Here is a 10,666-nt window from a genome sequence, read left to right on the forward strand (position 1 = left end):
TGGTTCTTGGAGAAAGAAGGTGGAAACTCCCCACATGCTAGAAAGTTCACCAAGTCGGCATACCATGGGAGCTCCTAAACCTTAATGGCATACAAGATATCATCAAGCATTCTATCTTAAATTGGTAGACCATCGTCATGAATTTGATCACCCTCAAGGCGAGAAAGATGGTCCGCCATAACATTTTCCGCACCCTTATTATCCCTAATCTTTATTTCAAAAGTTTGTAATTCAAGAACCCAACAAATCAACCTTGGCTTGGACTCTTTCTTGGCAAAGAGATACTTGAGAGCCGCATGATCCGTGAAGACAATGGTATTGGAACCCAACAAATAACACCGGAATTTCTGGAAAGAGTGAACAATGGCCAAGAATTCTTTTTCCGTTGTTGTGTAATTCTTTTGGGCCCCATTTAGTGTCTTGGACATATAGTAAATCACATAAAGCTTCTTGTCCACACGTTGTCCAAAAACACCTCCAATTGCCCAATCACTAGCATCACACATCAATTCAAAGGGTAAATCCCATCTTGGGGCTTGAACAATGGGGGTAGAGATTAGGGACTTCTTCAATCTATTAAATACTTCCAAGCATTTTCCATCAAAAACAAACTCAACATCTTTTTTAAGAAGATCATTAAGGGGCTTGGCAATGAGTGAGAAATCCTTGATGAATCTTCTATAGAAGCCCGCATGTCCCAAAAATGATCTCACTCCCTTAACATTCACGGGAGGTGGAAACTTCTCAATAACCTGAATATTGGCTTTATCCACCTCTATTCCTTTTTGAGATATCTTATGTCCAATCACTATTCCTTCCTCCACCATAAAATGGCACTTCTCCCAATTCAAGACAAGATTGACCTTTACACACTGTGCCAAACATTTCTCAAGATTCACTAGGCAATCTTCAAATGAAACCCCAGCTACGGAGAAGTCATCCATAAATACCTCCATTTCTTCCTCCAACATGTCTCCAAAAATTCTCATCATGCACCTTTGGAAAGTTGCGAGGGCATTACAAAGGCTAAAGGGCATTCTCCTATAAGCAAAGGTCCCATAGGGGCATCTAAATGTTGTCTTCTCTTAATCTTCGGGGTGGATTGGAATTTGGAAAATTTCCGAATAGCCATCAAGGAAGCAATAGAACTTGTGCCTTGTTAGTCCCTCTAACATTGGATCAATGAATGGAAGGGGAAAGTGATCCTTTTTGTGGATGTATTTAGACGTATATAGTTTATACACATCCTCCAACCGGTGACCGTCCTAGTTGGAATGATTTCACCTCTCTCATTCTTGACTACGGTCATACCCCCCTTCTTAGGAACGACATGAACGGGAGAGACCCACCTAGAGCTTGAGATGGGGAAAATGATTCCCGCATCCAAGAGCTTGGTGATCTCTTTTTTCACCACCTCTCCCATTTGAGGGTGTAGCTTTCTTTGTCGTTCAATAGAAGGAAGGATGCCTTCCTCAAGCGTTATGTGGTGTGTACACAAAGCCGGGCTTATACCTTTAAGATCATCGATAGTATAGCCCAAAGCACCTTGGTGCTTTCTCAACACACAACATAACGCTTGAGCTTGGCTTTCTCTAAAGGATGCACTAACAATTACGGGGTAAGTGGAATTTGGGCCTAAGAATTCATACCTAAGGTGTGATGGTAGAGGTATAAGCTCTACCATAGGCACACCTTTACCTTCTTTTGTTGCGGCCGCTTACAAAGCTTCTTGGCTTGATATCTTCAAGCACAATTGTTCATCCACTTCCTCCATGCTTCAATTAAGCAATTCCTCATACAATGCCACCTGCTTGCATGGTATACCTAGCTTGTCTTTGTTCAACAAAACATTCTCAAGAGCATCGTTAGAGGTGAGCAAGTGCTCATGCATGAAAGACACAACATGATCAAGAGAGTCAATCGTCATGCAATTTTCAAGAGAAGAACTTGGATATTTCATGCTTTCATTTAAATCGAATTCTATGACCTCATCTCCTACCTTAAGGGAAATCTTTGCACACTTGACATCTATCATAGTACCCGAGGTAGCAAGAAAGGGTCTACCTAAAATAATTGGAATGGTAGCATCTTCATCCATTTCTAGAACAACAAAATCCACCGAGAACACAAACTTCCCAACCCTCAATGGAACATCTTCCACTTTACCTTTTGGAAACTTGATTGACCTATCGGCTAGTTGAAAGGTAATGTTAGAAGGTAAGAGTTCCCCTAGATCAAGTCATTGATAAACCGAATATGGCATTAGGCTTACACTAGCTCCTAAGTCACATAGGGCATTATCAAATTGCATCTTGTTAATAGCACAAGGGATGGAGAAGTTTCCGGGGTCTTTCAACTTGGGTGGTATTTTGTTCATGATGATCGCACTACAATTTTCAGTCAAATTGATTGTCTCCACAACATCACAAGTCCTTTTCTCACTCAAAATGTCTTTGAGGAATTTGGAATAATTAGGCATTTGGTTTATCACATCGGTAAAAGGTAGAGAAAGGTGAAGTTGTTTGAGCATATCAATAAATCTCCCAAATTGCTCATCCAATTTGCGTCTCATGAATTTTTAGGGATAAGGGAGCTTGGGTTTCACAATCTCTTTCTCTACTCTCACCTCTCTTGGTGTCTTAACCACAACCTCATCTAAAGATGCTCTATCTCCCTCATTCTCAACCAAAGCTTCCTTGGAGACCTCCTTGTTTTCACTCCTCCTAGGAAATCTCTTCTCGAGAACCTTACCACTCCTTGTAACAATAGCATTCACGGGTTTCTTGGGATCTAGGCCTTGGGAAGGTAAAGAAGAAGGGCTTGCTTGGTCTTTCAAAGCACTAGCAAGTTGAGAAATTTGGTTTTCGAGCATTTTGTTGCGGGTCATCATTTCATTGAACTTCTTGTCACTAACGGCCATGTATATGTTCAACAACTTGGTTTGATTTTCAATTATTTCCTCCAAATTGGTCCTAGAAGAAGAAGGTTGTGAATAGGAATTTTCACCTTGAGTCTTTGGAACAAATTCGGGTGGGGGACCTCTTTGAGAATTATTTTGAAAATTGCCCCGACCTTGATTGTTCCAATTACCCCTATTTTGATTTTGAACATAACCTTGATTATGGTTTCCACTACCTTGGTTATGATTTTCATAACTTTGGTTTTGATTACCATAATTTTGGTTTTGATTTTGACTACTATAACCTTGATTGTTATAGTTGCCACGAGAACCTTGGTTCCTATAACCACCACCTTGGTTATAGTTGTCAAAATTACCTTGGTTTTGGTAATTCCTATTCCATTGACCTCTTTGATTATCAAACCTTTGCACATTATTATTTGACACATGATTCACATGCTCACTCTCACCATTATCAAAATCATCACCACATTCCGGAGAAGCATGAGGGCAATTACAAGAGTCATGATCATAAGATCCGCATGTATCACAAAATAAGAACCCACTAGGCATATTATTTGAAGAGGGATGGGGTTGGGAGTTAGAAAGAATACCTCTCCCCTTAAATTGGGAGGGAAGATTCGAAGCTTGAAAAGAAGAGGAGCTTTCCAACTTGGCCTTGATTGCGGTCATTTCTTTCCCCAAGTTTGTCATTTGTGAGGATAAGTTGTTGATCGCATTTAGATGGTCTATAGATTATACCGAAGAACCACTCTTGTTAGTTGAATCCCTCTCACCATCTTGCCAATCTCTATAGTACTTAACCACGTCCCCAATAATGTCCACCACTGCTTCTTCCGTCCGATTCATTTCCGGCACCCCCATCAAGGCATGATTTTCCTTGAGGACTTAGGCCACCATAGATAATTTGAATGACTTGATAGGTTGGAATTCCGTGGTGGGGACATTCCCTTTGGTACTCTTTATACCTCTCCCATGCTTCGTAGAGACTTTCATTAGGTCTTTGCTTGAACCCTTGAATCAAATCTCTAGCCTCCGCCGTTTTCTTTGTGGGTAGAATCGGGACAAGAATTCCTTGGTGACTTCGTCCCATGTTTGTAGGGAGTTTGGCTTTACCTCCTTATCCAACCACTCCAAGGCTCGGCCTATGAGAGAAAATGGAAACAACTTTAGCCGGATGAATTCTTGAGAAACTCCGTTCACTTTGATAGTGTTGCAATACTTTTCGAACTCCTTGAGATGGTTCAACGGACTCTTATTCTTAGCTCCGCTATATTGTCTCCTTTCGATCAAAGCGATCATAGCTGGCCTAATTTCGAAATCATTTGCCGGTGTTGTAGGTGGAGCAATTCCACTCTCAAACTTGTACGCACCGGGAATTCCCAATTCTTTCAAAGCAACTCTTGGTTGTTCTCCCATGCCTAGTTCTTCTTCAAATCCTTCTTCGCTTGAGGAACTAAATTACAAGGATCGACTAGCAATTCTTCTCCATGAAAGAGTCCTTTCGATTTCCAGGTCAAAAGGCACAATGGATCGATCACGAGCTCTATGCATGCAAAACTCAATGAAAATATTAGTAGCACGGCTACAAATGTAGCCTTAAGAAACAAAATATTTTTGTATTTTTTTTTCAATTAAAGTTAAATAGACACAACAACTAAAGCTAAGCACCAATATCACTCCCCGGCAACGGCGCCATTTTGATAGAGGAACAAACGAGTCGTTAATTGTCTATCCCAAAATCAAACACAATTCATAAAATCTTAAACCAACCTAATACAAGTATAAGTCAAGTATAGGGTCGAACCCAAAGGAGTGCGTCGGTATTAACTATAGCCTAAGTCAAGCTATTTCGAAGATTGTAGTGAGAAAATGGTTGGTATTATGGTAACAAAATTAGACTAATCAAGTAATTCTATAAGCTAAATACTAGGGATATAGGTTCCACATGCTAGTTCAATAATCGTGCTAATCGATAATTTCTTCGTATGATTCAAGCATTGCAAAGGACAAACAATTGTAGCAGTCAAGAGAGTTCAAGAGCTATCTCCTAGAGGCCAAGCTAGGGATCCCTATGAATGGCTAATCAAGGAAATTCACAATCAAACTCAATCAATTAAAGCAATTCTCAAATTGATGGGACATGTCATTAAAAATTACAATGCAATCTAGATTAATCTTATAGGTTGATCATTCCTAATCTAATTAATCATATGCAAAACTATATCAACCAATTTAATTGCAACAATTCAATCAATCAAAGATCATCGACTAGCACAAATTATCAATCAAGCATACTTCCCCTTCTCCCTAGCAACTAATCTACTCACTAATCATGGTGTAACTCAAGAACAAATCACTAGAATTAGCATTGATCATCATTCTAAATCAAAATCAAGAGAAAACAATATCAACTACAATATCCAATTCAAATCCAAGCAATTCCAACAATCAAAGATGAAACTAAAACAATCAAGTAAAGAGATGAACTAGAAGAAGAAATTCTTACTAACATTAATGATTGAAAATGAAGAAATACAACACTACAAGAAAAAGGGTAATTAGCGACGGCCAAAGTAGTTGCTAATCCGTCGCAAAAATGGATTTGCGACGGATTTGCAACTACTTTAGTTAGTTGCCAAAGACCTCGTCGCAAATCCATTTTTGCGACTAATTTTTGAACAGTTGCAAATTTAGCGATGGATTTGCAACGCCTTTACAACTGTCATTAAGCGACTAACTTTCAAATTTTAGAAACTAAATCATTGTCCGTTGTAAAATATTTGCGACGGATTAGCAATTGCAGAGACCAATGTTTTAAGACTACTTTTGCGACGGATTAGCTACAACAAGACCAAACTTTTGCAACTACGAGACTAAACCTTTGCAACTACAGAGACTAGTTTTATTGCGACGGATTTACGACTACTGAGACAAATTTTTTTACGACGGATTAGCAACTACTTACGAGACCAAACTTTAGCGACTACAAAACTAATTATTTGTGACAGATTAGTGACTACTAAGACTAATGATTTTGCAACTAACCAATCAGTCTCTACACCAGATTTGCAGTCGCTAAATATTTGCGACTGACTATCAATATTTGAAACCATAATTTAACGACGACAAATATCAATCACAAAAAAAAGGTACCCGCGCATAAATTCAAATAACCAAAATGTTAATTTTATTCAAATATCAAAATATCATCAATTTGTATTAATACATTGAAATACAATGTTTATCTCATATAACTAATTGTTTCAAAAGTCACCTCCCATATAAAGAAAGGCCAGTTCACAAAATTGCCACCAAGAAAATAAAAATCACTTATTTGTATCACGAGAGCGGGTGAATGTAGGCGTAAGAGGCTTAGAAGGACGGTAACATTGTTTGACAAGTGATGCTATTTCCTGCAATGTTTTTTGCATAGCTAATTTTTCCTTCTTCCATGTAGCTTTTTCTATCTCATGATTTTCGACGAACTGCTTAGCATATTTTAAGCTCTTTGCCGCTATTTTTTTGGCTTTTTTCTACCTTGTTATGGTTTTCTTCCGCCATCTTCTTTAATTCTTCAACTTGAGAGCTTAATTGAGAAATCATGGAAGGAGTGGAAGATGATGCAGTAAGTTGAGAAGTAGGATCGCTCTTGTAATACATTTGTGAAGCACTCCCTAAACCGTAGACTTTTCCTTTCTTTTGCCCACCTACAACCTCCAAATAGACTTTGTCGAGGTTCATCTCAATTCCTTTGTTCTTATATTCCTCAAGTTTTTCCATATATTCTCCCTGCATTAAAATATGTATTAGTAACTATGATCTCAAATGTTAAAACTCAAAAAGACTAAATACATTAAAAAAAAAAAGTTAAAATAAAAAATGCAACACTTATAGCAAAACAATTTATGTAAGTAGTTATTAGTAAAAAAATTTGGCAAAGTCTCCTTTGTAAATTGAAGAATTCCCTCCTATAGGGTATGGCTTCAAAATAAACCTGTTTCAATTCACATTATGCCATACTTCATTAATCATATGATTAACGCCGAAAAATCATTCTCATCCTCCAACTCAATCACACAAACAAATAAACAATCTATAATATCTCCAAAGATTAACTACCATATATGTTTTTGTAATCTTAGAAAAATATAGAAGTATACTCATACCATGACTTGTTGAGACTTGCCACCCATCATACAACTTCATCATTGCCTACACAAACAGAATGAGTGCTCTCATAGACTTCAGCAGCAGTTGGTAAAATTTCATCCTTTTTTCTGTGCCTTGTATTAGAAGTTGTTAACACTAAATAAAAAATACAACAAAAAATAGGGGGACATAGACTATAGAGCAATTGTAATAAAGACCAGTTATAGTCATCTCTTAGTGGCTGAAGATATAGTTTGTTGACTTACTGTATAAATGGAAGACTAGGCTGCTCTTGCTCATATAGGCATATATAAGCATGTTTTTTCCCTTCTCTGCACAATATCCAAGCAAACTCAAGAGGTTTCTGTTATGGAACCTTCCTAACAACTTAACCTGCGAACAAGAGCAGACATCATAAGAAGATGAGATCACAAATCTATCAGCACAATAACTAAGCATAAAAAGAGACAACTTGTCTACCACATAGGCAACTTCAGTAATGACTTTAAGGATGAACCTTGATGTAGATTATATTAGTGCTAATAAGCAGGGCGCTGATATGGCAATATGGCATTACCTTTGTTTCAAATTCTTGCTCCCTTTGCTTTGAATCAGTTGCCGCACCTTCACATCAACTATTTCACCAGTTGGCATCTGAGCTTTGTACACATAACCTTATGCACCCTGGCCAACTAATGTTGTGAAATTCTGAGTCGCCTTCTGCAAACCTCTGGAAAAGAAGTAGCCAGCTTATAGTCATCAACTCAAGTGCAATCAGAGTTCTGTTCATATTAGTAGTTTCGCCGTGAATTATTTGTACAGTAAATCACTCTCCGACAATGATTGATTGACAGAGGGTGAAGAAAGAGGGTGGAGAAAAAGACCGCTTGGGATCATAACCGATACCAAAATTCACATTAAGATGTAAATTATACTTGAATTTTACATTCTTAGCAAAAATTGACATCAACTAAACACATTAATATGACATTTTAAACCATAAGCCCATTCACATGCATCAATAAAACTCAAAGTTTTCCATTCAAATGCTAAAGTTACCAAGCTTGCCGGTAGTACCACACAATCAATCATGAATTCACAACATCCATTTTTATTATTAACTAATTTTCTCCTATAATTACCTAATTATATCTTATTTATTTTGAGAAAAAAAAAAAGTAAGAAAGAAATGAGATAATTGAAGAAATGAAGATGATCATATACAATTGAAAAGAAGTGAAGAAGATGAGAATGAGTTGTAAGTGGTACATGCACATGATGAACACTTAATTATCATGCAAAGGTAGTTTATGGCACGTGTCTTTTATCAAAGGTTTATTATGATGACTGTTGGTCTTCCCTTTTGGCGTTTCTTTGCCAACCTTTTAGACATAGAACAGGCAAATACTCAACGATAAGCTCTAAACAATGCACTATTCTAGTATAACTATCTCAAGAATACTATTGTAGCTAGAGCTTTCCATCTTCAAATAACTGAAAAAATGAGAGCTTGATTTTCATTTCAACTTTGGTAGAGGCATAAAGTTAACTAACCAAACTACTATATGCTGAATTTAAATAAGCAATAAACGTGCCATTTTAGAATGAAATCAAAAATCATTTCAAATCTTATTACAACAAGTCTATAACAGTGTGAGATCAGATAGATAAGAAGGGAATGAAAAGAAAGAGAAAGTGAGAGAGAAGGGGAAATAATTTGGGGCAGAGGGCAGGGAAGGGATCATATTCCTTCCCTTCAAATAAACCAAGGCATTGCAATTACAATAAAGACCAACATGTTTTTAAAGCTAAACCGACATCATTAAAGCTAACCCAAAAAGGCAAATTTGAGCATGGAAAATCCCATCCTCAATTTAGAACATCTTCGTATAAATTACAAACAAACATAAAATAGCAACTACATAATCAAGCTCACTTAGCAAATTGAGTTATTCGTAACTACTAACCTCCAGTATAATTCTCTGTGAAGGCATAACATAGTGAATGCGGTTACATTTTAAGAAATTCCAACTACATAATCAAGCCCATTTCTATCAAAGAATTCCAACTAAACAAAAACTGATAATTCAAACCCATTTCAATTCAAAGAATTCTAACTACATAATCAAGAAATTTACAGAAAACATACAAACCCAGTTCAAGAAATAACAACTTCATATAGAACCTAGAAATAAAAAACGATCAATAAAAAAGAGTATTATATAAATAAAAATCTGCAAATACATAAGCTACAAACACTTAGGATAATTTGATACTTCAAATTTAGAATGCTGCTATAACAAAAACAAGAGCAGGGATCTAAGCCATTCAAAAAGCCCCCTACATCTATTGGTTGTTGTCCTTGACATACTTCTAAAAAATATCCTTCAATTGAATCAAACAAAAAACATCAATTTTATTATAAAATTGACACCAGTAGCGGTGACCTCGCCTAACCAGTCTTCACACACCAGCATCGCCGAAAACAACCAGCTAGCAGCGTGTCAAGTCGTCAACAACATCCACATCAACGAGGCCCCATTTCACCCCAAAAATTAAAAGATTCATACTCAATTAGTCTTATTTTCGCACATTTAACAAAGCACAAGTACATGCAAGCAATTAACAAGTAAGATTCATACTTTCACACAACACCAATAAACCCAAAAGCAGGTAATCGCAAACCCTAAAGAAACAAAATTTATTACCAAATACCCAAATAAAATCGGGAAAATTGCAAAAACACAATTTCTATTTCACGAGAAGGAACACAACTTCACAATTTGTATAATAATCAATCAGATTTCACAAAAACAAGATAGTCCAATTGCGCAAAAACACAACCACACACAGTTCAACCATTCTTTACCAAGAAAAACTATAGAAGCTCGCTTGAATTTTCGGAAAGGGATCCAAATAACCCTTAATTAAGCACACATAATTTAACCCAATCCCGACAAAACGAAATTCTACCACCAAATTTTCACTAATCAAAAGCATGAGTAAAAACCTAATACATCAAAACCAAAATTCGGCTTATGAATTAGAAAACAAACCTTTTATTATGTGTAGTTATTTGAGAAGTCGCTTCAATGGAGGAGAAAGCTCAAAGTCGCTTCAATGGATGATCGAGAAATCTCAAATTCGTGTAGAGACGCAGACTGCAGTGTGAGGAGAGAGAGGGGTTTTACAATTTTTTGTTTTGGGGTTTGTGTTTTTTTTTTTTTTGAAACAGTTTTCGGGTTTGTTTTACAGAGTACAGTAGAAGTATTTTAATTCGCCCTTATTGTTTATCAACGTATTATCAATAAAGGAATAAGGAGGATTATTTTTACGACTAATTATTATGGTAGTCACAAAAATCAGTTGCTAATTCCCCTTTTTCTTGTAGTGCAAGCACAATTGATCCAATGTTGAAATACAAATTCAATACCAAGAACTTCTCTCTAACTTCTCTCTAACTTCTCTCTCTAAAACTAAGTTAATGAAAATTATCTAAAAGTTGTTTTCAAAAAGGAATTACAAGTGTATTTATAGGCAAAGAAGGAAAACGGGATCCCTGCGCCCGCGGGGAAATGGGCACGGAATCCATAA

The 10,666-nt window shown here is 36.7% G+C and overlaps 1 long non-coding RNA gene and 1 other non-coding gene across 4 annotated transcripts; one reads left to right on the forward strand and one right to left on the reverse strand.

Moving 5' to 3' along the window:
* The first annotated feature begins 3,849 nt into the window (after window positions 1–3,849).
* Window positions 3,850–3,955, forward strand: LOC145641177 (small nucleolar RNA R71). The gene has a single exon (XR_014115240.1). It is a non-coding gene; the product is annotated as a small nucleolar RNA R71 (small nucleolar RNA).
* Window positions 3,956–6,087: 2,132 nt separating this feature from the next.
* Window positions 6,088–10,335, reverse strand: LOC145637844 (uncharacterized). 3 transcript variants are annotated; one of them, XR_014114511.1, is made up of 5 exons: window positions 10,129–10,334; window positions 7,650–7,802; window positions 7,339–7,465; window positions 7,090–7,200; window positions 6,088–6,712 (listed from the first exon to the last, which is right to left on the reverse strand). It is a non-coding gene; the product is annotated as an uncharacterized LOC145637844 (long non-coding RNA). The 3 variants fall into 3 exon arrangements; XR_014114510.1 differs by having other exon boundaries at window positions 7,090–7,206; XR_014114509.1 differs by having other exon boundaries at window positions 7,090–7,465; window positions 10,129–10,335.
* Between the last annotated feature and the right edge of the window lie 331 nt (window positions 10,336–10,666).

The sequence above is a fragment of the Chenopodium album genome, chromosome 7 (assembly GCF_948465745.1).
Source record: "Chenopodium album chromosome 7, dcCheAlbu1.1, whole genome shotgun sequence".
Lineage (NCBI taxonomy): Eukaryota > Viridiplantae > Streptophyta > Magnoliopsida > Caryophyllales > Amaranthaceae > Chenopodium > Chenopodium album.